This window comes from Sorex araneus, chromosome 9, assembly GCF_027595985.1.
Source record: "Sorex araneus isolate mSorAra2 chromosome 9, mSorAra2.pri, whole genome shotgun sequence".
Taxonomy (NCBI): Eukaryota; Metazoa; Chordata; class Mammalia; order Eulipotyphla; family Soricidae; genus Sorex; species Sorex araneus.
Window position 1 is genome coordinate 50,058,375 of NC_073310.1, and position 6,000 is coordinate 50,064,374.

A 6,000-nucleotide genomic window follows, 5' to 3' on the forward strand; every position below is an offset into this window, starting at 1 on the left:
GTCTAAGACCTCACCAAAGAAGTGTAAACAGACAGGAACCCCACCTAACCACAGATGGAACTTCTAGCCCCGCCCAGCTGTGAGATTTTAAAACAAAACAAAAAAATCTGAATAAAACAAAATAAAGTCTGTAAACAAAATGAAAGAATGAAATGATGTTGTCTACAGAGTTGATTTTTATTTGTTTTATGAGCCACATCAGGTCTCAGGGCTTACTCCTCGCTCTGTACTCAGAGATCACTCCTTGGAGGCACGGCTCAGGGATGCAAGGGATGAACCTGGATCCCTTGGGGTGCAAGGGATTGAAGCTGAATCAAGGTATGCAAGGCAAACACCTTACCCTCTGTACTATCTCTCTAGGTTCAGAGTTATTTTTTTGTGGGATTTTTACACAGCTTTTGTCTGGTGAAGATCATATACCTTAACATTTTTTTAGCCTGCATACTCATTTAAAAAGCTCAATAAGACTTTATAATGAAATAAGGCTGCAGGTTAATATTACCATGGATACACACACATACACACACACACATACACATACACACACAGACATATGTCTCTCTGTGTGTAAGAGTTCTTAACAAAATTGTAGCAAAAACTGAACCAGAAAAACAGGGGGTAAGGTATTTCCCTTATGTGCAGTCAACCCTGCTTTAGTTCCTGGCACTGCATATGATCCCCTGAGCACCACTAAGAGTGTCCCCTGAGCACATAGCCAGGAGTAAGCCCTGAGTATTTCCAGGAGCAAGCCAATCATTCTCCCCACCCCACCCCCAAAATTATAGCAAAATTGAATTCAGCAATATAGCAAAAGTATGTTTCCTCATGAAATAGGGTTTCCCCCCCCCCAGTAATGCATTGTTGATATAACATGGAAAAGAATCAATGCAATGTACTATATTTGAAAAAGACAAATTATATTATTATAATATCAATTAATGTAGAAAACAATTGGCTAAGATGTAAGTCAGTGGTAGAACATCCTTTTCCCACGTGTAAAGCCCTGAGTTTAATCATAGGCATAAAAAACAAAAGATAAAATCCAACATTTACTCCTGATATTTTAAAAATTCTTAAAATTTTTAATAGAATGTTTGTAACTTTCATTAGTTACAGGAATGAAATGCGACTTTCTAAGCCTAACAAAGGGATTTGTGGTAAATAGATGCTTAATTATGAAAATGCCACTTATGAGTATAAAAAGATTAACACGAAGGGATAAAGCTGACAGTGTATGTAATAGCGCACATGAAAGCTATAAACCATTGCTAATGAAGGGACTCAGACGGCCTCCCTCGATGCTCAGAACAGACGTCTAAGGCTCTCAGAACTTGCCTCTTCAGAACATCACTCCACACGCAGTTTCTCTTGAGTTAAGATCAAAAGAGGCCAAGAAAAATCTCTCCCTTACTTGAAAGAGAGCAATGATTATTATTCTCTAATTACCTAGAATGAATGTTTGGAGGTATTATCCAAATATAGAATTAGAAATGACATATACATACATTCATCCATAAAAAATAAAAATCAGGACCAGAAAGACTATAAAGCAGGTAGGGTATTTGATCATGGTTGAACCCCGTTCAAATTCTAGCATCACTATGGTGCTCTGAACACCCTGCCAGGAGTGATCCCTGAGCACAGAGCTAGGACTAAGTCCTAAGCACCAAGTAAGTGTGACCCAAAAAATGAAAAGAAGAAGGGAAGGGAAGGAGAGAGGGAGGGAGGGAGGGAAAAAGAGAGGGAGAGAGGGAGGGTTCCTGAGCCCAGGGATGGGGCTCAGTGATAGTGCACCTGTCTCTCATGTGTTGGATATAAGTTTGATTCCTCTTACCCAAGCCCCAAACCATACCTTGTCACTGAGTGCAATCCCCAGCAACACCGTCATTGAGATGGTCTGTACCACAATAAGTGTGTGATCACAGGCTCACTGCAACCAACCTCCTGATTATCACATTAAAGTAAAAGGAGACGGGGGAGGAAATCCTGCTGTTGTGACAACATGCATGGACCTTGAGGGTATTCTGCTAAGTGAAATAAGTCAGGGCCAACAGTCAAATACAGTATGATCTCACACTACCTGTGGAATAAAATATAGAAGCAGAAAATGGATTGTGGTCAGAGGCACACAAGGTGGTGGAACTGTGGTAGAGTTAAAGTGCTCAAAAGAAGCAAACTCTAAAAGTGGGTAAAGGACCAAACATGATGGCCTCTCAGCATCTGTATTGCAAACCATAATGCCCAAAAGGAGATAGACAGAGAGAGAGAGAGAGAGAGGCAAAGAGGCGAAATGGCTGGAGGAGGGTTGGCAGCAGGGATATGGGGATATTGGTGGTGGGAAATGTACACTACTGGAGGCACAGGTGTTGGAACACTGGATGACTGAAACTGGATGATAAAAGTTTTGTAACTTGGAGCTGGAGCTATAGCACAGCAGGGTAGGGTGTTTGCCTTGCACGCGGCCGAACTGGGTTTGATTGCCAGCATCCCACATGGTCCCCTGAACACCGCCAGGAGTAATTCCTGAGTGCATGAGCCAGGAGTAACCCCCGCGCATCGCTGAATGTGACCCAAAAAGAAAAAAAATTTTTCATAGCTATCTCACAGTGATTCAGCAATAATAATAATAACAATAAAATAATAATAATAAAAGGAGCAAACTCTCTGTTACAAGATAAGTAATATCAGATTCTATACATTGGCTACTATATTCAACAACACTCATATCCCTGTTTTTTGAATGTTCGTGTCACTTCCCTTTTTAAAAAGACCTATGTTAACATATGTTTCCACTTATGAGAAGAAATCCAAAATTCAAAATTTTCTCAAATACAGAAACAGTGAAAATAGCATTCAGTGTTTGTGCTCGTGTCTGCAGCAGCGAGCTGGGCCGTGTGTCCTCAGGGGCAGGAGAGTGACACAAGGGTCCCCTGTTAGAAGGAATGATATTTCCAATATATCATTTCTATTCTCTATTTCTATAACATCGTTCCTCTGAACTATTTCATCCTTATATCCTGTAACATAGTAGTTCTGCTTTTACTATACCCAATGGCTACTTGAAGTTTTATGGGTTATTTGGTATGATTTGATGGGTCATATTTTGGATGTGGAAGTATTTTTTTTATAAAAATCAATGGTCGTTGCTTTATGCCATTTTGGCTTATGAAAGATTTAATAGGAACACTCTGCTGTGGGATAGTGGGGAAAAGTCTGTACCTTATTGTTTACCTTAATTTGAGGAGGGGGGTCTTTATCCGCACTCCTGACCGTGCTCAGAGTTCACTCTGGGTGCTGTTTGGGAGACCATATGCAGTGTTGGGGACTGAACTGAGGTCACCTGTGTGCAAGGCAAGGAAAGTCCTGTCATAGCTGTACCAGCTCTCCAGCCCTTTCATTGCATATTTTAAAGTTGGTAAGAAGACACATCTTAAAAGCTCTCATCCCAAGAAAAGAAAAGATTTTGTAATTAGGTGAGGTGACCACTGTTAGCTAGGCATGTTGTGGTAATCATATCACTATTGCAAAAGTATATATTTCAGGGACCAGAGCAATAGTGCAGTGGATGGGGGGTGCTTGCCTAACACACAGCAGACCCTGGTTTGATCCCTGACACCCCATGTGGTCCTAAGAACACTGCTAGGAGTGATTCCTGAGCACAGGGCCAGGAGTAAATCCTGAGCACCACTGGGTGTGGACCCCCAAACTGAACCCCAACACAAACGGAATTGCCCCAAAAGTACCATATTTTCTATGGATCGTCTTAAACTAATGCTTGTTATCAATTCACCTCTCAGACTGGAGGAGAAAAACACTGACCCCATTTGCAGAAGTCTCCCCAACAGAATCAGCCTCCTTCAGGACCTCCTCCTCCTCCCAACACCGTCAGTGCTCCCTCCCTTCTCCACCACCACAGACACACCTTCCTCAGGAAACTGGAGCAGAGAGGAAACGGTTCCAACATAGACAAAGAATGAACAGCTTCAAAGTTGCTCTGGAATGACTGAGAGTGTTTTCTCCTCACCGCCAGCGAGGCCTTCTCCCTGCTTTCAAGGGCCAGCACAGTGAAAGCTAGCAGTGCATCAGCATTCAGTGAAGGTCTTGGAGACGATCCAGATCCCCACATTCACGAGAGTTCCAGAAACTGAGGGAGACTGTATGTTCCAAACAGAGAGAAAGAGCACAGGAAACAAAGCTTGAATTGGCGCCCAGAAGGGATTCTAGTCAACAAGAAGTATGACCGCGGAAAGGAGTATTTTAAATTCAAGTTGCTCGTACATTCTCTGGATCAATTGAGAGCCTACAGAATATTCAAAATATGCTTCTTTTACAAAAGAACAATGAGCATTCCTTTTTGTGCACTAAATTTCTTAATACACTTCTGAACAAAAGAGCTGACAGAAACCAGCCTGTGGAAGAGAACACTGACTGATTCATGATGATAAATATTCCCATGTGGGGTATCTTAAATGGGATGTTTATAAGGAGTATATTCGTGATAAGAGATTGTTTTCTAAGCATACAGCCCACATTCAACAGATATATAATAATATACAGTGTAAGGGGCATCACCAAGCTAGAGGGAAATGTGGTATTAAAAGAAATTTAAGAATTTTATCATCTTAGAAATGCTGACAGTTTAAACAGACTGCAACAAGATAAACCTTGAGGATATTAAGGCAAGTACAATAAACTAGTGATAAAAAGGAAACACTGTCATTTCATTTATGTAAAGCTATCATTTTTACTTATGTAAGAGTCAAATTTATAGGGACAGAGTGCTAGTACAGTGGATAGGGCATTTGCCTTACACATAACTGACCTGGGTTCGATCCTCTGCATCCCATATGGTCCCCTGAGCACCATCAGGAGTAATTCCTGAATAAAGAGCCAGGAGCAATCCCTGAGCATCACCGAGTGTGACCCAAACAAACAAACAAACAAACAAATGGTCAAAATCATAGAAACGAATGGTAGTTGTCGACACTGGGGGCAGGAGTATGAAGGATTGTTTTTTAGTGGGTAGAGAATTCTAGTCTTATAAGATGAAAAATCTCTGGAGATTGGTTACAGAAGTATATGAGAATCTACTTTACAGTACTGAGGCACACATTGAAAAATTTTGACATGGCAAATTGGATGGATATAGCATTCACACCAAAGTATTTTGAGAAAGAAAACAAGTCTACCAAATAACTAGATTTTCTGAAGAATTGAGTAATGAGATGTAACATTGAAAGTATGCATTTAAAAAAATTTTTATTTTCATTAAGTTGTTTACAATAATTTATTACATTCAATATTTCAATACCAGTCCCACCACCGATATACCTGCCCACCACCATTAATTTGAATTTTCCCACAACCACTCAAGCCTGCCCCACAGGCAGATGCTAAACAATTTATTATGTGTTGCTTGTATAAATAGCAAAAGATGTCACATGACCATGAAAGTGGGCATGCAGTCCTGGAATTCTAAAATTTTAAATATTTGAGGTAGGGAGGCATCTTTGCGGTGTGCAGCTTTCTTCTGAAATTCATTTGTGAGTCTCTGGATCACGGCTGTTAAGGCACTTAAATGGTACCCAGAGGCAGCTCATGGGTGTGACTGCCAAGGACCAGGAAGAGTGGGGAGATGGGAGAAGGAGCCCATTCCCGACTCCGTGAAGCCTTGGGGTTTCAGTCACAAGTCCCGCCTACCTGGACTTTTCAATGGATTCATTGTCATGCATGGAAGGTCAGGATGAGCCTGTGAAGGTCATTTGTGAGCATGATGGCGATTGGGTTCTGAATGTTTGCAGTTGCTGGGGTTCATCTGCGACAAGCGGAGGGACACACTTGCCACCCCTCCTCCAAGGTCCCAGGTGAAATCAGCCTGGCACAGAGTGGAGAAGCATCTCTGCAGCATGCTGCTCTCTTCCGAGATTCATTTGTGAGTCTGAAAAGAATCCATTCTAAAGAAGTCATGGACGTTACTGCGGTACATCACTACAAGATACT

General features: G+C 41.5%; 1 protein-coding gene across 1 annotated transcript in view; it reads right to left on the reverse strand.

The window, feature by feature from the left end:
• CCDC7 (coiled-coil domain containing 7) overlaps window positions 1–4,055 on the reverse strand; it is a 53,341-nt gene extending 49,286 nt beyond the window's left edge. The window contains exons 1-2 of the mRNA XM_055117880.1: window positions 3,923–4,055; window positions 3,232–3,340 (exon numbers count right to left, since the gene is read on the reverse strand). The gene's annotated coding sequence lies outside the window, so the exon portion shown is untranslated. The remainder of the gene's footprint in view (window positions 1–3,231; window positions 3,341–3,922) is intronic.
• Window positions 4,056–6,000: the final 1,945 nt, after the last annotated feature.